The 24,218-nt window shown below is 39.6% G+C and overlaps 1 pseudogene; it reads right to left on the reverse strand.

Annotated features, from left to right (window-relative positions):
* Positions 1–16,864: 16,864 nt before the first annotated feature.
* LOC121828617 (large ribosomal subunit protein eL28 pseudogene) lies at positions 16,865–22,305 on the reverse strand (annotated as a pseudogene).
* Positions 22,306–24,218: the final 1,913 nt, after the last annotated feature.

The following is a 24,218-nucleotide window of genomic DNA, read 5'->3' on the forward strand; positions in this document are numbered from 1 at the left end:
CCCTGGTTTCCAGGGTGACTGACCACAGAAATGCCCCCACCTGAGGGCAGCCAATGAGAAATGGTGGTGGGCAACCACTCCCTTAGAAGTAATTTCTAGAAGTCCCTAGAAGCGAGCCAATCAGAATTGTACCCATACTAGCACCCCTAAATGATGTAACCTTGTGACTTTTCCCTTTAAAAACTGAGCTTGCAGACAGGTGGGCGCTTCCTCCAGCCTCCACTGCGTTGGATGTATTGGACGAAGTCCCTGCCTAGGCTTGTATTGCTTTTGGATATCCAGAATTAAACCTTGCTTTTGCATTCTGGCATGCTCATCTTTGGTGGTCTCTCTGGGGGTCACGATCTGGGCACAACAGTGTGCCACAGCGTGTGGACAGAAGGCAATTGGCTACAGTTGGCTGTACCTTTCTACCATATGGTTCCTGGGGACTGAACTCAGTTCATAGGGCTTAGCCACCAGCACTTTTACTAGCTGAGCCATTTAGCTTTCTCAAACATTAATTAAAAAAAAAAAAGGAGAGAGAGAGAGAGAGAGAGAGAGAGAGAGAGAGAGAGAGAGAGAGAGAAGGAAGGAAGGAAGGAAGGAAGGAAGGAAGGAAGGAAGGAAGGAAGGAAACAAGAAAGAAACAAAGAAGGAAGGAAGGAAGGAAACAAGAAAGAAACAAAGAAGGAAGGAAGGAAGGAAGAAAGAAAGAAAGAAAGAAAGAAAGAAAGAAAGAAAAGAAAAGAAAAGAAAACAATTAAGTAACTATTATTGACTTAAAAAAGAGGGGCAGGGGTGGCAGACACTGCAAAATTTAGAAATGAAAGTCTACCTGAGTCCTGTAATTCAAGGTCTACCAAGGCTTCAGGCTGGATTCAGTCAATTTTGGCATTTTAGTGAGACCCTGTCTTAGAACAGAAACAGACACAGAAAGATTCTACAATGCAATGCTTCTGTAGCATGGTTGAGACCACAGGTTGAATCCCGTACCCACCTCAAAACTGAAGGCAAACTAATTACAGAAAAAAAAAAATGGATTAAGGACTGGAGGACAAGCTGGTAAGAGTGTGCACTGCTCTTCCAGAATACTCTAGTTCTCTTCCCAAGCACACATACCAGTCAGCTCACAACTGATGCCCAAAAGCAGGACTTGCTTTTGCCCAAGAAATAAAATGAAATCAAACAGACACACCGCCAGCAGTACTCTATCAATTACTGAGAGATAAGAATTTGGTTTCTTGGAGCTGGAGAGGTAGCTCAGCAATTAAAAGAGCGCTTATTGCCCTTAAAGAAGCGACATCATTCATATGGCCACAGGCACTGCATACATATGGTATCAATCAAACATATATACACATAGGTACTCACAAATACTAAAAAAAAAAATCTTTTTAAAAAATTTTTTAAGGAATTAAAAAGGTTTAATTGGGCTCCTGCCTGGGCTGTGTTGAGCAGAGAAACATGTGAGTTAAAAGTTCAAAAGAAGGGCAACTATGGAGAAAATCTCTTATAAGGTTAGTTTGCCTTTATATATTAAATAAATGAAGACAAAGAAACAAGCTGGTTAGGGAGGTAGCACAGTGGGTAGAATGCTCACATGGCATATGTGAGGCCCTGTGTTTTATCGCCACACCACATAAAAATCAGGCTTCATAGCATATCCTGTAACCCAAACCTTGAGAGGTAGAGGCAGGTGGATCAAACTTTTATCTTCAGCTACATGACAACTTGAAGTCAGCTTAGAATACAGGCCTCTGTCTCCAAAAAAAAAAAAAAAAAAAAAAAAAAAAAAAAATCAGTATACTGAAATGAAGTTATTGACATTCTTTTCCAAATAAATTCCATAAGATGACCAGAATCTTTGAAACTATGTAAGAAACTCTTAAAACAAGCTAAGGTTGTTGTTTTAGTTTTTTTGAGACAACAGTTCCCTATATAGCCCAAGCTGACATTAACCTCGTAACCCTCCTGTCTCTGCCTACTGAGTGCCTGGATTACAGGATTGCACATTACCTTTGGCCTCTTACGAAAAATTTAAAACTAGACTTGATCTAGAACATCTTGAGTCCACATTTGCAAATTTACTGACTCAATGTAACTATAACTGCAGCCTATTAATTGATGCTTGTAGAAATTTCAAGGTCATCTGTGGATATGTACAAACATTTTTTTTAAGGAATTGTCTGAAGCTTGTGTGCCAGAGTTGGAGAAAAAAATGACACTGCTGTTTTATTTCTGCTGCCAACAGAATAAAATTACTTCAGGTAAATGAAGCTGGGCTTGGTGGCAAGTGACCGTAAACCCAGAACTTTAAAGACTCAGTCAGGAGGATTGTGGGTTCCAGATGGCCTGAACTATGGAGACCTTGTCTAAAAAAGAAAACAATGGATGCAGAGGCAGGCCTGCATCTACAGAGGTTCACAGAGGAACCCTGTCTTAAAAAAACAAAACCAAAACCAAAGCAAAAAAACAACAAAAAGAAAACAAAATCAAACAAACATCAAAAAATACTTTAAAGCGAAAGAGGCTAGAGTTATGGAAATACTCTAACCTAAAAGTGTTCAAGCATCTCATAGTACCCAGTACTTCAATTATTGTATAATAAGCTCTTGATAAATGTCTACAGAAATTAAATTTTAAGTATCAGAAAATTAAAATTTTTAAATTAACTCTACAGGAGTCTGAAGGCATGACAGAATGTTTTAGAATCAGAGCAGTGATTATCAACAGTGAACCAAACAGTTTAAAATTCTATGCATGAATTCTATCCCCAAAGGCAAAAAACTGTAATTAATCTCCGTGATGTTACAATTTATTTCAGTGAAACTGTTTCCTTGTGAACACCAACTCAGCAGGTAAAAGCACTTTTTTCGAAGCCTTTACTTGAGTTTGATTCCCAGGGTCCACATGTTTGAAGGAAAAAACAAATTCCTGCTAGCTGTCCTCTGGTCTTCACATACTTATTATAAAACACACACACACACACACACACACACACACACACACACTCACACACACCATACAAACACACTAAATAAATAAATAAATGTAAGAGTCACAATCCTATCCTTAAGAACTGTAATTATAATGTTGTGCAATGAAATAAATTAAATTCTGAATTCACAATTGAGAAAGGCCAGACTTGAAGGTATCTCCCTTTTTGTGTTTTTGTTTTTGCTGCTTTGTTTAGACATTAACTATCACTGTTGCCTAAAATGGCCTAAATTGGCTATACCCAAGATTTGCCTGTACCTCATGGAATCACTCTGCCCTACTAAGTGGAGATTGTAGGCCTTCCCAAATGCCCAATTTCCAATTCCTTAAAAGCAAAAGAGTAGCTGGGCATGTCTTTGGTCCCAGCACTCAAGAGGCAGAGGCAGGTATCTCTGATTTGGAGGCTACCCTGATCTATACAATGAGTTCCAGGCCATCCAGTACTAGAAAAAAAAGTGGCAAATAAAACAACAAAAAAGTAAAAGACAGATAGTCTGATGTAGGGCCACTTCATAGAGATTTTACCTTAACTATGTAGTTCTGAAAACACTCCAAAGAGTCTATGAACATTTTTCTATCAATTCTACTTTTGTCAAGTATGATACATTAACAATGTGGCAGGAGAAGAGGGATGTACAGAGAGAGATTTCAAGATTTACATGTAAGAGGAGTTGTTACAAATGGCCCAGGTTAATTCCCAGCATCCACATGGAGGCTCACCACCTTCTTATCCACCAGGCATACACACATGAGGTGCACAGGCATATTTTCAAGCAAAACACTCATAAAATAATAAAAATATCTAAAAATAAAATTTAAAAAAGACTGACATATAAAAGCCAAGAGCTGGTGATTCATCTGTAGCTCAGTTGGGTGCTTCCCTAGCATTCACAAAGCCTTAGGTTCAATATTCAGCATAGCATGAACACAGTGTGGTTGGGTATCCCTGTTATGCCAGCACTTAAGAGGATTAGGAATTCAAGATCAATTTCAGCTACATAACTGAGCGTGGTGGTTTGAATAAAAGTGGTCCCCATAGGATCATATGTTTGAATGATTAGTCATCAGGAAGTGGAATTACTTGACAAGGATTAGGAGGTGTGGCTTTGATAGAGGAGTTATGAGGTTTCAAAACCCTGAACCAGGTCCAATGCCTCTCTCTTCCCGCTGTGTATCCTAATGTAGAACTCTCAAACACTTCTCTAGCACCATAGCTCCCTGTGTACTGCCATGCCACCATAAAGATGAACTAAACCTCTAAAAACTGTAAGCAAGCCCCCAAAAATAAATACTTTCTTTGATAAAAGTTGCTGTGGAAATGTTGTGCTGTCAGATAATGCTCTTGTACACTGTAAAGACTTATCACTCAGATTGGTTTAATAAAATGCTGATTGGTCAGTAGCCAGGTAGTAAGTATGCGTAGGGCAACTAGACTAGGAGAATTCTGGGAAAAGGAAAAGCAGAGTCAGGAGTTGCCAGCCAGACATAGAGGAAGCAAGATGAGAATGTCTTATTGAGAAAAAGTACCAAGTCACGTGGCTAAACATAGATAAGAATTATGGGTTAATTTAAGTGTAAGAGCTAGTTATTAATAAGAAGCCTGAGCATTTATAAATAATATTAAGCCTCTGAGTCAATTAATTGTGAAGCAGCTGCTGGGTATTTGGTAACAGACAGGCAGGAAAGAAACTTCCACCTGCATGTGGCACATAAACATTTGGCAAGAATTTCTACATAAAACCTGAGAAAGCTTAAAAAAAAATTTTAACACAAAAATGAAGTCAAATACAGCTTCTTGATAACTATCTTTTCTCTGGTAGGCTCTGTTTGCTGGCAGTAAACAGAGGCATGGCTCCTTCAAAAGATGGCTTCCTGACTCAGCATTAATGGCAAAAAACTGCATGGTTCTTTTAAGAGGCCCTGCTATCAAACACTTAAATGGAGTTTATGAGCAGTTGGTGGCACACTAATCAGTGGCAGCATGGATCAAAAGACTTCTCAGAGTTAGAGCACTAAACATGTCTTTCGGAGTGGTGGTAAATGCACCTCCACCATGAGACTAGCTTCTCAAGGAACCAAGGATTGGGACAGTGGCAGACACCAAAACCGCAGCTTTAATCCTAGTCATGCCTGCTTAGGAGATTAAATGCTCATATGGTCAGAAAAAGATAGAGATATGCAGTAAAGACAGATTTAAAAAAAAAAAACTCTAAAAAATTTACAATGTGTTTAAAAATATGCATAAGCTTGGGAGAGTAAAGATAAGGTACAGATAGTCATAAAAAATAAATATATAGTTTTAAAATAATAAAGTCCTTGAGAAGGAGTAAAGTAATATATAAAAAAAAGCCACATAAAGATGGAAAATACAGAGATAGTCTGGATGTTGTATGTTATTGTGTTATCTTTGAATTGTTTGACAGCTAAGGAAGGAGCAACTGCTTCTAAGGGATATTTGATTATAAGTTGCTGTATTAATCCAACATATACATTTTGAAAATGCCTTGATGTCAAACTTAAGTCAGAAGATTCATTATTTTGGGAAAGAGGTTCTGCTTTTATTTATACAGGAAATGAGAGGCTGTGGATTCATTCTGTGTTAAGAAAAATCAAATTTGATTAAAGAAGGCCCCTTGAAATAGCTCCAGTGGGAACAGATGGCCCAGATGATCCAACATTTAAGAGTTCCTCTGTTGTTCGTCTGAGTTCTGAATCCAGAAAGGCTTCAAGGCTGCTGGCTGAGACAATCCAGCCTCACAGACTACTATAGTCAGGACTTGACTATAATTCTAAATTTTCTCAGGGTTCCCATAAGATTAACAGCTCCCATAATTAGCAGGAAGTAGCCTAAAAAATTACACACATTCTCCCCCCCCCCCAAATGGATCATGTATATTTGTCTTTGTTTAGAGGGTTTGGTTACAAATTGCTACTGGTCATAGTCAATCTCTTTCCAAAAGAAGGAAGGAGGATATGATATAGAAATGATGGGGGAAAAGGGTAGATTATTAAATCTACTTTTATACAAAAAACAACAGTTAATTTTATATATTTTACATCAGTATGGATTTTAGTTTATTGATACAAATTTAAAGTTAATTTTGTTATGTTGTATGTATATTTATGCTCTTGTTTAGGGTATTACGTTTATGCCGCTCATTTGAAAATGTAACATATAATTAAAAAATACTGATTAATAGTCATCTATAATAACAAACTAATACTCATGTTAGTTATGTTTTCAATGTCATACAGAGATATATTTCAGATAGATAGGCAATCTTTAAACACTTCAAAGACCTATAGAATATGGCATTTAAAATGCTTTAAGAACTTAGATTTTTCTCAACAGTGAGACGCATCTGCTTCTGGCAGCACCAATTACTTCAAAGAGGATGATAGGCATCAAAGAAACTCCATATGGAATTTGTTTACACTATGGCAAAAGCTAGCCATGTGGGCAAAGAAAGTGTCTTTGCCTCAACTCTAGACAGTATGCTGTACAAACCGGACAAGCAGGACACAAAAGCAAATGACTGCAGAACTTTCATAAAGGTGGGAGAGTCCTTCAAAAATTCTGCTCCACTGATAATTCTGTCAGATATGCTAAGTCTGTAGGCCAAAGATGGATCCCCAACATTGCAAAGGAACTTTGGGTGACTGTCCAGGCAGCCTGATGTCCCTGTCACTAGGTAACATTACATCATTCTGGGGTCTTTGATGGAGCTGAAGCCTAAATAGCTATAATTAGAGTTTTTCTTAGTTACAATAGAAAGTAAATTAGGTATAAAACTTTAGACTCACCAATATAAGATAAGTATTTTCTCTAATTTTGTCAAATGAAAATGGATTGCATAGTTACTGTAATTCTTATTTAATAACTGTTTTTGTTTTACAATATTAAGTTTAAAGCCTTCCTTTATAATTAGAAAAAAAGGGGAAATGCTGTGGAATTGTACACTGTAAAGATTTGTCAATTGAATTGATTTAATAAAACACTGAATGGACAGTAGCCAGGCAGGAAGTATGGGTGGGGCAACCAGACTAGGAGAATTCTGGGAAGAGGAACAGTGGAGTAAGGAGTCACCAGCCAAACACAGAAAAAGGAAGATGAGACTGTTGTATTGAGAAAAGGTACCAAGCCACATGGCTAATATAGATAAGAATTCTGGGTTAATTTATGTGTAAGAGCTAGTTAGTAATAAATCTGAGCTACCAGCAGAGCATTTATAAGTAATATTTGTGGTGGTATTGTGTTCACCAAAATATTGTGTACCTTAATAAACTTACCTGGGGTCAGAGAACAGACAAGCCACTAGTTAGTCAGTGATAGCACACGCCTTTAATCCTAGCATTCCAGAGATAGAAATCCCTCTGGATCTCTGTGAGTTCAAGGCCACATTGGAAATAGCCAAGCATGGTGACACACACCTTTAATCCCAGAAAGCCAGCCTTTAATCCCAGGGAGTGGTGGTAGAAAGTAGAAAGATATATAAGGCGTGAGGACCAGAAACTAGAGGATTTTGGCTGGTTAAGCATTCAGGCTTCTAACACAGTTCAGCTGAGAGCCATTGGGATGAGGACACAGAAGCTTCCAGTCTGAGGAAACAGGACCAGCTGAGGATCCGGCGAGGTGAGATAGCTGTGGCTTGTACTGTCTCTCTGATCTACCAGCATGGACCTCAATAACTGGCCTCGGGTTTGATTTTATTAATAAGAACTTTTAAGATTCCTGCTACAAATATTAGGACTCCAAGACAATTATTTGGAAAGCAGGTATTTGGTAACAGGCAGGCAGGAAGGAAACTTCCTCCTACAGTGGTGACCAAGACAGTGAGTTTGAAGCCAGTTTGAATTACAACAGACTTTGTCTCAAAAACAAACAAACAAATAAAAACAAAAACAAAACTAAGCTAGACTTTCCCTACCTCAGTTACATGTAACAAACAGAGTATGTACAAGAGAAACTAAGGGTATAGGAGAGAAAGTGGGTGGTTATAAATAATTTATAAAAGATCAGGAGCTAGGGCAATGGCTCAATGGGAAAAGGACTTCATGTGCAAAGCATCCTTGAGACCCATGTAAATGCTAGAAGGCTATGACAGCCAACATATAATGCCAGCACTGGGGATTCCATGAGAACACTGACAAGCTAGACTAGCTGAATCTGTGAACTCTGGGTTCAAATGAGATCATGTCTTGGTATAAAATGTGGAGAGTAACTGAGAAAAACACTTGAAGTCAACCTCTAGCCTGCAGGGTGCTCACACACCTACACAATGCAACCATCTCTCTCTCTCTCTCTCTCTCTCTCTCTCTCTCTCTCTCTCTCTCTCTCACATGCACGCACGCACGCACGCATGTGCGTGCGCACACACACATGAATGCGTGCAAAAATGGAAAAAAAGGAGGGTATCAAATGAAAACTCAGGTGGTCAGGAGCTTTTGAACTTCCTTTCCCACTTTTTCACTTCCAAGTGCCTTGTTCCTTTTCTAATAAATGGACCCTACCACTGTTACTAAACATTTGTCTCTGATCCAATTTACTGTTCTGACATTTGGCCAACAGGTATGCATGAAATGTTTACTATTCATGAAACAGTTCCAAAATTTTCATTAGTTACCATTATGCTAAATCACATACTATTCACAATAGGAGAATATTTGAAGAGGGAACATGAGAATGTTATAATCATGTATTTCTTATAACTGAATTTAACCTACATTAGAAAATCAAACCATAAAATAACAATTTAGCCTATACTAGAAAATAAGACCACTACTGGGCCATTCTAAATGGTACCTGCAAGGTTTTACCAAAGCATGACTGTAATTCTAGCTACAAAGGAAGCTGGGATGAGGACAGCCACCGTGGATCATGTCTAGCTCTAGTTTGAGTGCTGAAATAAATAAATAAATTTGAATCTTTGTGTATACATACCCACACAGAGACACATACATATAATTTAAAAATAATGAATATTTGAGAATCATGAAAAACATTATAACCTCCCTCTGTTATAACTTTTTACTTATCAGTGTAAAGTAAGGGAAGATTTAACTTTGTTATTGATAATATTCCTCCCTTGTCAAGCATGATGGCCCATGCTTATAAGATCCTGGCAGTCTAAAGACAGGGGCAGAAGATTGTGAGGGAGCTTCACAACAGTGTGGACTATTGTGGGGAGGCTACCTACCACCCCCACATTTCCCCAGGGTACTCTTGAGGAGTAGCAGTAGGAGATATTAGATAGAAGGATTTAGAGTGTGGAGATAAACAGAAAATACAGGATAGCTTCCAGAGGGCCTGGAATTTATTTCATCAGGCCCTGACTTTCTGTGCACTAGAGTATTTATAGAAATGCCAAGAGCTGTTGCAAAAGACATCCCCCCAGCACAGTCAAGTGCAGACCATCTCAGACACCTGCACTCAGGCCTGAGGTCCAATCACCCTTTCTATGCAGACCAGTTGGGTAAAGCCATTAGGAAACCTGAAAAACGGGCCCCCACAGGTCCCCCTTTCTTAATATATAAAAAATAAGTCCTTATTAAGAGCTTACAGCAATCTCCATAGCTGTCACACCTCCCAGTATGGGAGTAGAGGATATAAAGATGGCATTTCTTTTTTGGATTGGGTCAAAGGTGACTACAGTGGTCTTTAGCTGCAACCAGCCCTTTCTAAACCAAAAACTCTTAATGTAATTGCAAACTTAAAGAATCCCTTAGCTTTATCATTATCATTAAAGGTTAACATAAATATCACTATACATAGTTACAGTTCTCTCAATCTTACATCTCAAAGCAAACCCTTATTTTTTTTTTTTTTTTTTTTTTTTTGGTTTTTCAAGACAGGGTTTCTCTGCGTAGCTTTGCACCTTTCCTGGAGCTCACTTGGTAGCCCAGCCTGGCCTCGAACTCACAGAGATCTGCCTGGCTCTGCCTCCCGAGTGCTGGGATTAAAGGCGTGCACCACCACCGCCTGGCTCAAAGCAAACTCTTAACAGAACCATTTGAATTAACATAAATAGTGCTATATGTAGTTACAATTTTCTCAGTCTTACAACTTATACTCTTATTAGAACAATTTGAATTTCATGCTAACAGAACATAAGAAAAACTTCTGATGTTTTCACATCAAATTTAAATATTTCCTTAACTTCACAAAACCAGGGTGCATTAATATCAATAGGTTAAGATAATTTCTGCAAACATACATTTAACCTTAATTCACTCATAACGCCTCCTTTTCTTTATAAATTTTTTAAAACAAAATCTTGAACCTAGTTAGGAAAAACCCAAACTTATACAATTATAATTCCTCCAAAAGCAGTATTTTAATAAAACTTTTTACACTTTAAAGTAATCTCTTAGTATACCCATTTGTATTTTTTACTAACAAAACATGGCATTAATCCACTCAAATAAAATATTTTTTAAATTAAATAGACTAAGGAATGTTACTTCTCACTTTTCTTTATAATTTTTATATATTTTTTTATTTTATAATTTAATTTAATTTTATATATCAGCCACGGATTCCCTTGTCCTCCCCCTCCTGCCCCCTCTCATTCCCATCTCCTTCAGGGCAAAGACTCCCCTAGGGATTAAGTTCAACTTGGTAGATTCAGTCCAGGCAGGTCCAATACCCTCCTCCCAGGCTGAGCAAAGTGTCCCTGCATAAGACCCAGTTTCCAAACAGTCAGCTCATGCACTGAGGACAGGTCCTGGTCCCACTGACTGGATGCCTCCCAAACATTTCAAGCTAATCAACTGTCTCACTTATCCAGAGGGCCTGATCCAGTTGGGGGCTCCTCAGCTATTGGTTCATAGTTTATGTGTTTCCATTCATTTGGCTATTTGTCCCTGTACTTTTTCCAATCTTGGTCTCAACAATTCTCGCTCATACAAACCCTCCTCTTTCTCACCAATTGGACTCCTGGAGCTCTACGTGGGGCCTGGCCGTGGATCTCTGCAGCTGGTTCCCTCTGTCATTGGATAAGATTTCTAGCATGAAAATTAGGGTGTTTGGCCATCCTATCACCAGAGTAGGTCAGTTCGGGCTTTCTCTCACCCATTGCCAGTAGTCTATTGTGGAGGTTACTTTGTGAATTTGTGTGGACCTCTCTAGCACTTTGCTTCTTCCTATTCTCATGTGGTCTTCATTTATCATGGTCTCTTATTTCTTGTTCTCCCTCTCTGTTCTTTATCCAGCTGGGATCTCCTGCTCCCCTAAGCTCTCTTTCTATTGAAACTTGCCCTTTGTTACCCCCCTCACATCCAGGTTGTTTGTGTAGATCTCATCCATTTTTCTGTCATTAGGCGATCCCTGTGTCTTTCTTAGGGCCCTGTTTTCTAGGTAGTCTCCCTGGAGTTATGAGTCCATCTTTGTTTTACAACTAGTATCCTCCTATGAGTGAGTACATACCATGTTTGTCTTTCTGAGTCTGGGTTACCTCACTCAGGATGATTATTTTCTAGATCCATCCATTTGCCTGCAAACCTTATGATGCCATTGTTTTTCTCTGCTGAGTAGTACTCCATTGTGTATATGTACCACATTTTCTTTATCCATTCTTCAGTTGAAGGGCATCTAGGTTGTTTCCAGGTTCTGGCTATTACAAACATTGCTGATATGAACATAGCTGAGCAAGTGCCCTTGTGGTATGATTGAGCATTCCTTGGGTATATGCCCAAGAGTGGTATAGCTGGATCTTGGGGGAAGATTGATTCCCAATTTTCTAAGAAAGTGCCATATTGATTTCCAAAGTGGTTGTATAAGCTTGCATTCCCACCAGCAGTGGTGGAGAGTTTCCCTAGCTCCATATCCTCTCCAGCATAAGCTGTCTTCAGTGTTTTTGATCTTAGCCATTCTGACAGGTGTAAGATGGTATCTCAGAGTCATTTTGATTTTCATTTCCCTGATGATTAGGGATGTTGAGCAATTCCTTAAATGTCTTTCAGCCATTTGAGCTTCCTCTGTTGAGAATTATCTGTTTAGTTCTATAGCCCATTTCTTAATTGGCCTGTTGGGTGTTTTGATATCTAATTTCTTGAGTTCTTTATATATTCTGGATATCAGCCCTTTGTCAGATGTGGGGTTGGTGAAGACCTTTTCACATTCTGTAGACTGTCATTTTGTCTTGTTGACCCTATCCTTTGCTATACAAAAGCTTCTCAATTTCAAGAGGACCCATTGATTGATTGTTTCTCTCAGTGTCTGTGCTACTGGTCTTGTATTTAGGAAGGGATCTCCTATGCCAATGCATTCAAGACTACTTCCTACTTTCTCTTCTAGCAGGTTCAGAGTAGCTGGATTTATGCTGACGTCTTTGATCCACTTGGACTTAAGTTTTGTGCACAGTGACAGATATGGATCTATTTGCAGCCTTCTACACATTGATATCCAGTTATGCCAGCACCATTTGTTGAAGATGCTTTCTTTTTTCCATTGTACAACTTTGGCTTCTTTGTCAAAAATTATATATTCATATGTGTGCAGATTAATGTCAGGGTCTTCAATTCTATTCCATTGATCTACATGTCAGTTTTTATGCCAGTACCAAGTTGTTTTTTATTACTGTAGCTCTATAGTAGAGCTTGAGGTCCAGGATCGTGGTGCCTCCAGAGGTTGTTTTGTTGTACAGGATTCTTTTGGCTATCCTGGGTTTTTTGTTTTTCCATATGAAGTTGAGTATTATTCTTTTCAGGTCTGTGAAGAATTGTGTTGTTATTTTGATGGGGATTGCATTGAATCTGTAGATTGCTTTTGGTAAGATTGCCATTTTTACTATGTTAATCCTGCCTATCCATGAGCATGGGAGATCTTTCCATTTTCTGACATTTTTCAATTTCTTTTCTCAGGGACTTAAAGTTCTTGTCACATAGGTCCTTCACTTGCTTAGTTAGTGTTACCCCAAGGTATTTTATATCATGTGTGGCTATTGAAAAGGGTGATGTATCTCTGATTTCTCTCTCAGCCTATTTGTCAATTGTATATAAGAGGGTTACTGATTTTTTTGAGTTGATGTTGTACCCTGCTATGTTGCTGAAGGTGTTTATAAGCTGTATCAGTTCCTTGGTTGAATCTTTGGTGTCACTCAAGTATACTATCATGTCATCTGCAAATAGGGAAAGCTTCACTTCTTCCTTTCTAATTTGTATCCCCTTAACATTGAGTTTCTCTCCATTTAATTTGATGTTGGATGTTGGCTTGCTATAAATTGCCTTTATTATGCTTAGGTATGTTCCCTGTATTCCTGATAGCTCCAAGATCTTTATCATGAAGGGGTGTTGGATTTTGTCAGATGCCTTTTCTGCATCTAGTGAGATGATCATGTGTTTATTTTTTTCAGTTTGTTTATATGGTGTATTACATTGATATGTTGAAGCACCCTTGCATCCCTGGGATGAAGCCTAATTGATCATGGTGGATAATTGTTTTGATGTGTTCTTGGAGTCTGTTTGCCAGTATTTTATTGAATATTTTTGCATCAATGTTCATGAGGGACATCTGTCTGTAGTTCTCTTTCTTTGTTGCATCTTTGTTTGTTTTAGGAATCAGGGTAATTGTAGCCTCATAGAAGGAGTTTGGTAATGTTCCTTCTGTTTCTATTGTGTTCTACAATTTAAAGAGTTTTGGTATTGACTCTTTTTGAAGATCTGGTAGAATTCTGCAGTGAAACCATCTGGTCCTGGGCTTTTTTTGCTTGGGAGACTTTTAATGACTGATTCTATTTCCTTAGGGGCTATTGGACTATTTAAATGGTTTATCTGGTCTTGATTTAACTTAGGTATGTGGTACCTATTCAGAAAATTATCCATTTCTTTTAGATTTTCCAGTTTTGTCGAGTAGAGGTTTTTGAAGTATGACCTGATGATTTTCTGGATTTCCTCAATGTCTGTTGTTATGTCCCCCTTTTCATTTCTGGTTTGGTTAATTTAGATTCTCTGTCTATCTGTCTCTCTCTCTCTCTCTCTCTCTCTCTCTCTCTCTCTCTCTCTCTCTCTCCCCATCTTTTGGTTAGTTTGGATAAGGGCTTGTCTATCTTGTTGATTTTCTCAAAGAACCAACTCTGTGTTTTATTAATTTTTGTATTGTTCTCTTGTTTTTATTTTATTGATTTCAGCCCTCAATTTGATAATTTCCTGGCATCTATTCTTCCTGGGAGATTTTACTTCTTCTTGTTCTAGAGCTTTCAGGTGTGCTGTTAAGACACTAGTGTGAGATTTCTCCATCTTCTTTATGTGGGCATTTAGTGCTATGAATTTCCCTCTTATCACTGCTTTTATAGTGTCCCTTAAGTTTGGGTATGTGGTGTCTTCATTTTCATTGATCTCTAGGAAGTCTTTAATTTCTTTCTTTCTTTCTTTCTTCCTTAACCCATTGGTTATTCAGTTGAGCATTATTCAGTTTCCATGAGATTGTAGGTTGTCTGTAGTTTTGGGGGTTTTGTTTGTTTGTTTGTTTTTTGGTTTTTCAAGACAGGGTTTCTATGTGAGTTTTTGCTGTTGTTGAAATCTAACTTTAAACCATAGTGGTCTGATAGAACACAGGAGGTTATTCCAATTGTTTTGTATCCGTTGAGATTTGCTTTGTGGCCAAGTATGTGGTCCATTTTAGAAAAGGTCCATGGGGAGCTGAGAAGGTATATTCTTTTTTGTTAGGATGGAATGTTCTGTAGATATCGATTAAGTCCATTTGAGTTATAACATCAGTTAAGTTCTTTATTTCTCTGTTAAGTTTCCATTTGGCTGATCTGTCCAGTGTCGAAAGTGGGGTGTTGAAGTCTCCCTCTATTAATGTCTGGGTTTTTATATGTGGTTTAAGCTTTAGTTATGTTTGTTTTACATATGTGGGTGCTCTTGTGTTTGGGGCATAAATGTTCAGAATTGAAGCTTCATCTTGGTGAACCATTCCTGTGATGAGTATGTAATGCCCTTCTTGATCTCTTTCGATTGATTTTAGTTTGAAGTCTATTTTGCTGGATATTAGAATGGCTACACCTGCTTACTTCTTAAGACCATTTGGTTGGAAAGTCTTTTCCCAGCCTTTTATTCTTTGGTAGTGTCTATCTTTGAATTTGATATATGTTTCTTGTATGCAGCAGAAAGATGGGTCCTACTTTCTTCTCCATTCTGTAAGCCTGTGTCTTTTTATTGGTGAATGAAGTCCATTGATATTAAGGGATATTAATGACCAGTGATTGTTCATTCCTGTTATTTTTTGGTGGTAGTGTGTGTGTACTTCTCTTCTTTGGGGTTTACTGCTGTGGCATTATCTATTGCTTGTGTTTTTGAGGTTGTATCTGACTTCCTTAGGTTGGAATTTTACTTCTAGTGCTTTCTGTAGGGCTGGGTTTGTGGATAAATATTGTTTAAATCTGGCTTTGTCTTGGAATGTCCTGTTCACTCCGTCTATGATGATTGAAAGTTTTGCTGGGTATATTAATCTAGGTCTCTTAGTGTCTGCATTACATCTGTCCTGGTCCTTCTGGCTTTCAAGGTCTCCATTGAGAAATCGGGTGTTATTCTGATGGGTTTGCCTTTATAAGTCACTTGGCCTTTTTCCTTTGCTGTTCTTAATATTCTTTCTTTATTCTGTACATTTAGTTGTTTAATTATTATGTGGCGAGGGGACTTTTTTCGGGGGTCTAGTCTGTTTGGTGTTCTATAGGCTCCTTGTATCTTCATAGGCATTTCCTTCTTTAAGTTGTGAAAGTTTTCTTCCATGATCTTGTTGAATATATTTTCTGTGCCTTTGAGTTGGTATTCTTTTCCTTCCTCTATCTTTTCACGGTGTCTCAAATTTCCTGGACATTTTGGGTCACAACTATGTTGGCTTTAGTGTTTTCTTTGACTGATGAATCTGTTTCTTCTACTGTATCTTCAACACCTCTCTTCCATCTCTTGCATTCTGTTGGTTATGCTTGAATCTGAAGTTCCTGTTCATTTATTCAGATTTTCTATTTCCAGCATTCCCTCTGTTTGTGTCTTCTTCATTTTTTCTATTTCTCTTTTCAGGTCTTGGACCATTTCCTTCATCTGTTTCATTGCTTTTTCATGACTTTCTTTCAGGGGTTTATTGTTTTCTTCTGCTTTATTTGTCCTTTCCTCTAATTTTTTATAGTGTTCTTCCCATTTTTTGTTTATCTTTTCCTCAATTTCATTTTTGACTTCTTCTTTATAAGCCTGTAGCCTCTTCATGATGTTATTCAAAAGGTTGCTTTCTTCTGCTTCTTCCATTTAGTTCAGATCTAGCTGTTGGAGGAGGGGCTCTTCATTTTTCTGTATGTACTTCCGCCTTGACGTCTGCCCATCTCCTTGTAGATTCGGTCTTGGTCTTATCAGTGCTCTTGGTGCAGACAGAGCTGACAGATTCAGGAAGCCTCTCTCTAGTTCAGATAGAAGTTCTGGGCTGGATGGTAGCTGGGGGGTGGTCTCTGAGTCTCAGGCAGTGACTTGGGTCTTGGGTGAATGGGCATGTAGGCAGGGCGTGGAGATTGCAGGGTCTGCAGGGGGTCTTGGAGAAGGGGAACCTTCCTGATGGGGGTGATAGTGGGGGTCCTATCCATTGGCCAGAACCTGCTGCCAAGTTGGGCAGGCCTTCCCCCAGAATGGTTGGTGTCCAGGGATGGGACCTAGGGGCAGGCCTCTCTGGGTATGAGCCCAGGCACTCACCTCTTGTCCAGATGGGAGCTCCTGGGCACGATTCTTTATAACATTTTTAAACAAAATCTCAACCCTAGTTAGCATACCTGTTCCATAAGTAATTCCATTTCTACATAAATAGTTCCATAAAACAGTTCCATTTTTAACATAGAACAATTCATGAATCACCAGTTAATAAGGCATATATGCATACACAAAACTGCAACTTGAGCCTAGGTAGAAACAATAAAATTCATTTAAACAGTTCCATTTTTAACACAAACAATTCCATAAAACAGTTCCTAGGTCATCACCATAAGTAAATTCAAAATGCTCCCATTGAATAAAATCCCTATTGTCCATTTAATTTCTTAAGACCTAAGATTCAAATAATAAATTCTGGCACTAGCCTTCCAAATATGAATAAATCCATAACCAAAACCTTTTTGTAGTTTTATCTCTTTTTATAAGTTCAAAAAGTTCCAAAAAATAAATTTTGGTCATAGACTTTTACTTCCAAATATGAAAAAAAAATTTACAACCAAAACCTTTTTTTGCAGGTGACAATTTTAGTTCAAACAAGCATCTCTTCAAATTTCATTCTCAAGTCAGAGATATTTTTAGTTACAGTAACATTTTAACCTGCACCAATTTTGCTGCAAGCTTGGGATTTTCTGTGTTGCATTGGTTTTTCCAATGGGTCTCTGTTGTGGATGCCTGTCTGTGGTTGTTCTACTGGTCCTGACATCTGCCATTCTTATCTTCTTAGCAGTTTCTGGAGCTTTTGAAACCACTCAGACTACTAGCTTGCAGTCTGCTAGGACATTTCCTTCTATGTCTCAGGTTCCTTCATCGCATACATTAAGCATAGACTCATATTCAACTTTTACACTTTTTTACACACTCACATATAACAAATCAACATATACTTATTTATACTTCTTCTTACAAGCTAATATTCTTAAAGAAACTCTATAGGACTACCTTAGCAAATATACTTATATATTTACTTCTTATATAAATCTCTTAATACTTAGAAAAGATTTAACATTTTCTAATAAGACAGAATAGCAAATATACTTATATATTTCTTTACTTATTTCAAGCTTTAAAAAAGTCAGTGGACTCTTTATTCAGGAGCTCTTGGTGGGATGGCTCTGCTTCCTCTTCACCACCATAGGCTTCTAGCTTCACAAGATGGCACTGGCCCTGTGGATGGCCACTATTTGCAGATCCGTGGGTTCTTGTTCTTTCAGATCACGTGCCTGATTCTGCTGAGGGTGGCCCATGCATTCTTGTTGATAGTGGTCCTCACATAAGAAGTGGCTGGTTTTCACTGACCCGATCTGTGTTTCATGACCACCACAACCCCTTTGCCATCAGCCATGGGCTCCACTCCCACAGTCTTGTGGTGAATCAGCCCGTTGTAGGGGAAGGAGTTGTGGGCCTTCAGATTATTGGGTTCAGTGCCATACATCTGCTTATTCCTCTTGATTAGGAAACTGGAGCAATTCTGAATGATCATCCATTGCAGATGCGCAGCCATGGCAGTGGGTCCTCTCCCTATGTTGGCCAGAGATGGAAAGAGCACTTATTACAAGCTTATTAGTACATGTCTTTAAGAAATTCTATAGATCTATTAGCATATATCTAACTTACCAAACACCTAAAAGATTTCCACCAAACTTATACTATAAAACTATTAGAAAGACTCTATAACATGACAGGAAGTATGCAAATCATTTTTGAAGTTTAGTGTTTATAGTCAGCTTTGATATATAACACTGGGACTTAGTGAGTTGTAACTGAAAGTTTTCCTGTGCCCACCCAGCTCCTGTGTCCTTGTGGTCCCACAGCTGCTCAGACCCAAATGAACACACAGAGGCTTATATTAATTATGAACTGTATGGCTATTGGCTCAGGCTTCTCACTAACTAGATCTTACATCTTAAATTAACCCATTTCTATAAATCTATACTTTGCCACATGACTCGTGGCTTACCAGTATCTTTACATCTTGCTTCTCATGGAGCAGCTGGCAGCATCCTGACTCAGCCTTCCTATTCCGAGAATTCTCCTCTCTGCTTATTCTGCCTATACTTCCTGCCTCGCTACTGGACAATCAGCATTTTATTTATCAACCAGTCAGAGCAACACACATTCATAGCATAGAGAAAGACATCCACAGCAGTGAGTTTTGTTCTTTATGCATTCCAGCTCTTCTACAAAAACTCTATTAAGAGCTATCTCAGTTTAAACAGCAAACCCAAAAAGAGAGAAAACAGAAGAGAAGAGAAACCTTGTAAGGAATATTTTCTTTCTTTCTTCCTTCCTTCCTTCCTTTCTTTCTTTTTTCTTTCTTTCTTTCTTTTCTTCCTTCCTTCCTTCCTTCCTTCCTTCCTTCCTTCCTTCCTTCCTTCCTTTTTTTATTATCTAACTCATCATTTTAATTTAAAGTATTTGGGAAAAATACATTAACATTCTCGACAGGGTGTAGTGGGTAGTCATTCTAGCTTGATCTGGAAGGATCACCCCCATTGAGGCTTCGGTAACTGTCATGCCTACAAGGCAGAGGCAAGAGAGGACCCTTGAAGACCCAGGATCTGGATGGACTGGCTCTCTTGGTTCCTGGACCCTGGACACTGGAGGTAGACTGAGCAGAGTTCACCAGAGAACACCATTGGACTGTGCTACACCTTTCCCAGACCCTGTAGCCTATCCCTTCACTTGTAAGTTACCCCAAAAAATTAACCTCCCTTTTAACTACATGGAGTGGCCTTAATAATTTCACCAATAACAGGGAAAAGGAATCTCAGAAAATACGGTAAAAGTAAAAGTCACAAATGCTTTCCCAGGATAGAGGTGGCCTCTCTTGACAAGGGTATACTTAGATATGAAAACATGTAGCAGTAGCGCCTGCATTACCACTAACCGTTCACCATGTCTGAGCGAAGGGCTGCGGATTAAAAAATAGAGACAAGAGACAGCGAGTCATTCGTACGTTTGGATGTCGAATGCCGTTTATTGAAAGAGGGAGGAAACCTTAAATACAGGCTTACAACACAAATGGAGGATCCCCTGAGGGCAGAAGTTCGCTACCAATGGTCTACATTCTAGACCCAAAGTTCTGCATTCTTGCATCTAAGTTGTTTACACCAAATACAGGATGCACCTAAGTTGTTTACATCACAAGCAGGATGTAGGAACAAAGAACCTCCGGTAAGCTCTCCGATGATCCTAAGCCGAGAAGGACACCGGCAGGGAATCTGAATAGGAAGGACACCTGGTCAGGCAAGCAAGGCAGCAGCCACTCACAGTCGGGGGTCAGGGCCCATGGCGCCCACAGGTCCCCCCTTTTTATTAAATGAGCTTCTGACTTAGGTTGCGTGGGACCAGCAGACCACCTTACCCGTCATAGAGACACTTGCCCAGGCCACACAAGTGCTCTGTCTTAGGTTGGAGGCAGCGGCCCAAGCATTACCCGTCTCTGAATACTCATTATCATACAGACTCAACCACGTGAGCTGTAGAGTGACTGCTGCCAAAGATCTCAAAGTGGCACTGGGCTTGCAATCTGTGCGACACAGAAAAGACCAACAGAAGTCCTAACCCACCCATAGCCAGAAGGCTACAGGCAATTGAACCATTCCCTATTTAAACGAGCCTTACCGCAAATAGGAGTCCTGTAAGGTGGTATCCCGAGCAAATGGAACTTGAGTTTAAATAATTTACAACTTACAAAGCCAATTATAATGTATAAAAGTGGAATTAAATTTATCATGCCCAATAAGAAGAAAGATTAACTAACTGTGGTAGCTACTTTTGCTGCCAGGGTCTCCATTGTGCTAGCTGTAGTAATCAATTATGAAATAGCAATCCCAGAAACAATAGCAGCAGTGGCAACAGCGATGTCAGTGTCTCTTCTGGAGCGTGTGAGCATCATCTGTGTCTAGCTGCCACGGTCCACTGGCATGGACACGGCTCCAGGAACACGAACCACCAAGGCCCATTTTTCTTGATCCCAGCACTACTTAGGCTGGCAGGTCTGCAAGAGAACAACTGAGAGACATAAAGAAAACAGAAAACAAAAACAGCAAACAAGGAGCAGAACTAATGGCCTCAGTAATGGCTACATTCAGGCTCACAAATTTTGAGGTATCTTCAGAAAGGCTAGATGAATTTCAGGAGGCAAATAAATGTTGCACAGAGCCATTCCTGAAAAGTAGGTACTACACCAGCTTGAGGGGGGTTGCAAAATGCGAAAAGCTTAGCTGGCATGCTACTGTTAGCAAATGAAGTTCATTGACCTTCAGAGTTATCCTTGATCTCCAAGGTGTGATACATTCTCAATGTTTTTTGAAAAAAGTTACCATACATTACCTTCTGAAGAATCCAACCACATGGCTACAGTTCCTAGGCTTACAATAATGTTTGCCAAGGCTGGCCATATTGGGCTCTCAATCCCCATTGGCATCAGAAGGGGAGAGTTTTTTACGAAGGCCCAATAGGTCTCTGCCATGTTGGGATTCAGCAGCTTTATTAGGTAGCCCTTTCCACGCTCTGGTAGCGGCCACACTAATCTGTGCATAAACTGCAGGATCATACAAAATCTGTGCTTGTAAAGTGGCATACTGCCCTGAACCCGTGAGCATCTCAAGATTACGAGCCGGGAAGCCTGCAGCAGCATTTCTATTAGCTGTAGTTTGACAATGTTCTTGAAACTCACTCCTCCAAATTAAATAATCCCCCCCAGAGAGAGCGGCGCGACACAGCTGCATCCAATCGCTAGGGGTGCAATTTGAGGCAGAAAAAGATTCAAGTATAGCGATGGTAAAAGGAGCATGGGGCCCATATGACATCACAGCTTCCTTGAGCTGTTTGATGCTTTTAAAATCTAGAGGATTGTGCTCCCTTTGTCTCTGCCCTTGAGCATTTTGAGTCTCTATAACCGGGTAAGCAACTCCCCCCGTCAATCCCTCCATGGGTGCGGAAGGAAGGACCTCCGTGTTGCAAAAGTCAGGATTATAGGTTGGAGGTCTATCCTTGCGAGAAATCTGTGATTTCCCTCTTAGGCATCTAGCATCCTTTTCTGATCTGACTTCTACATCATCACCCTCTAAAGATGACTCTGCAGAATCGGAAGACGACTCTGCCGAATCAGAAACATCAGAAGTTTGAAGGGTTCTGAGAGCCTCCTCTATCTGAGACTCCTCCAACACAGTTTTAGCTTCATTTAAATGTTCTTGGACTTCAATATCATCACTAAGCAATGCATCCTTAACCAAGCGCCACAAAGAAAAAGTAGCTAAGGATACGGAATCAGGTCCTTCTTTATGCAAATATTTCTGTAAGTCAACCTTGACCTGTTCCCAATCTGGTATATTAAATCCTCCGGAGACCAGAAACCAAGGACTAGCATTCTGGAGGATTTGAACAAAATCTTTAGCCGTCTTGCTCTTAATGATAGTGCCTTGCTGCCTCAACAGTCCAATTAATTGTTCCTCGAGGAGCGACTGTGAGCTAGTAGCACCCATTCCAATCCACTCTTACCGTAAAATGCCGGCCGGCCTTCCAAGAGTGTCCGTCAGCTGGTCCTTTCTTTCTCAGATCTCGGTAGGAACCTCCATTTGTAGCAGTAGCGCCTGCGTTACCACTAACCGTTCACCATGTCTGAGCGAAGGGCTGCGGATTAAAAAATAGAGACAAGAGACAGCGAGTCATTCGTACGTTTGGATGTCGAATGCCGTTTATTGAAAGAGGGAGGAAACCTTAAATACAGGCTTACAACACAAATGGAGGATCCCCTGAGGGCAGAAGTTCGCTACCAATGGTCTACATTCTAGACCCAAAGTTCTGCATTCTTGCATCTAAGTTGTTTACACCAAATACAGGATGCACCTAAGTTGTTTACATCACAAGCAGGATGTAGGAACAAAGAACCTCCGGTAAGCTCTCCGATGATCCTAAGCCGAGAAGGACACCGGCAGGGAATCTGAATAGGAAGGACACCTGGTCAGGCAAGCAAGGCAGCAGCCACTCACAGTCGGGGGTCAGGGCCCATGGCGCCCACAAAAACAGAAGTTGTGGTTGCTCTTGGAGCATCCATCTGTGAGTCAGCCACCCCATTCAAAATGGACAACACATCTGCCCACAATTAAATCAACTTTGCCAATCCTAATAGTGCCAATTAAGGGACCAAGTTGATGGAAAACTCAAAGCAGATTTATCATTTATCTTCCCCTGGACTTAGCATTTGCATCTTCAAAAGAAAATTAGCAACAAAGTAGTAATAACAAAAATATAGACTCCTGGACTCCAGAAATATAGGAAATAAATCTTCAGCTATGTGATATGTCTGGCCTCCCCAGGAGCTCTATATCTTCTTTTTTAATTAAGAATTTTTTATTCATTTTATACACCAATCAAAGATCCTCCACTTCCCTCCTTCCACCACCCCAGCCTCCCCTCCCAACCCATTCCCCACTCCCTCCCACAAGAAGGCAAGGTCTGCCCTGTGGAGGCACATTCAATAGAGGCAAGTCCAAGCCCTTCCCCCTGCCTCAAGGCTGCATGAGGTAGTGGGCTCCACAAAGCCTGCTCATGCACCAGGGATGAATTCTGATCCTACCACCAGGGGGCCTCCCAAGCAGATTAAGCTACACAACTGTCTCACCATGCAAAGGGGCTAGTCCAATCCCATGTAGGCTCCACATCCATTGATCCAACTTTCATGAGTTCCCTCTAGTTTATTTTGGTCATCCCTGCTTGTTTCCCCATCATGATCCTGATGCACTTGCTCATAGAATCTCTCTTCTCTCTCTTTGACTGGACTCCTGGAGCTCTATCTAGTGACAGGCTATGAATCTCTGCATCTGCTTCTATCAGTCATTGGAAAAAAGTTCTGTGATGACAGTTAGGGTATTCACTGGTCTGATCTCTGGGGCAAGACAGTTCAGCTCTTAATTACTCAGAAACTTCATTTTAAAACTCCTCAGCAGTCTGGAGGTCTCTTTATTCTCCTACTATTCTCTGACTGGAAGATGGAACCTTAATATCACAAGCACTGTTTTAGCTGCTTTTCCCACTCATCACCAAATTGTGAGACAATTTTCCCTCTTAATTTTTTAAATTTGTATTTGCCATGAGTTCTTTTAACAATGCTAATGTTTCTGATAAATTTTTATTAGCCCATTATTTCTTAGTGAAGTTATTTGTTGCACACACAAAACCACTACCATTCAAAGGACTCAAGGACATAGGTGTTCTTTCATGAAACATATCCTTTATTAGCTTCTTAACTCCTGACATTATTATTAGCAGCTGTGATATTTAGCATTGATTTCTTATAAGGAACTTTCAGATGAAGCAACTCTATTTTGTAAGACAGCTAGATTTTCTGAAGTTTTTCCCCATCTATAAAGTAGTAATTTCTTTTTTGAATACCTGTTTCCTTCTCCCCTTATTAGATTTGCAAAGGAATCATTCAGCAAGTTCTCCTGCTAGACTATTTGTTTTGAAAGATTGATGTATTTCTAAGTGACTTGACTGTTCTTATAGGTAGCCTTTTGTCATCCAAATACCATAAACACTCT

Source organism: Peromyscus maniculatus, chromosome 1 (genome assembly GCF_049852395.1).
Source record: "Peromyscus maniculatus bairdii isolate BWxNUB_F1_BW_parent chromosome 1, HU_Pman_BW_mat_3.1, whole genome shotgun sequence".
NCBI lineage: Eukaryota > Metazoa > Chordata > Mammalia > Rodentia > Cricetidae > Peromyscus > Peromyscus maniculatus.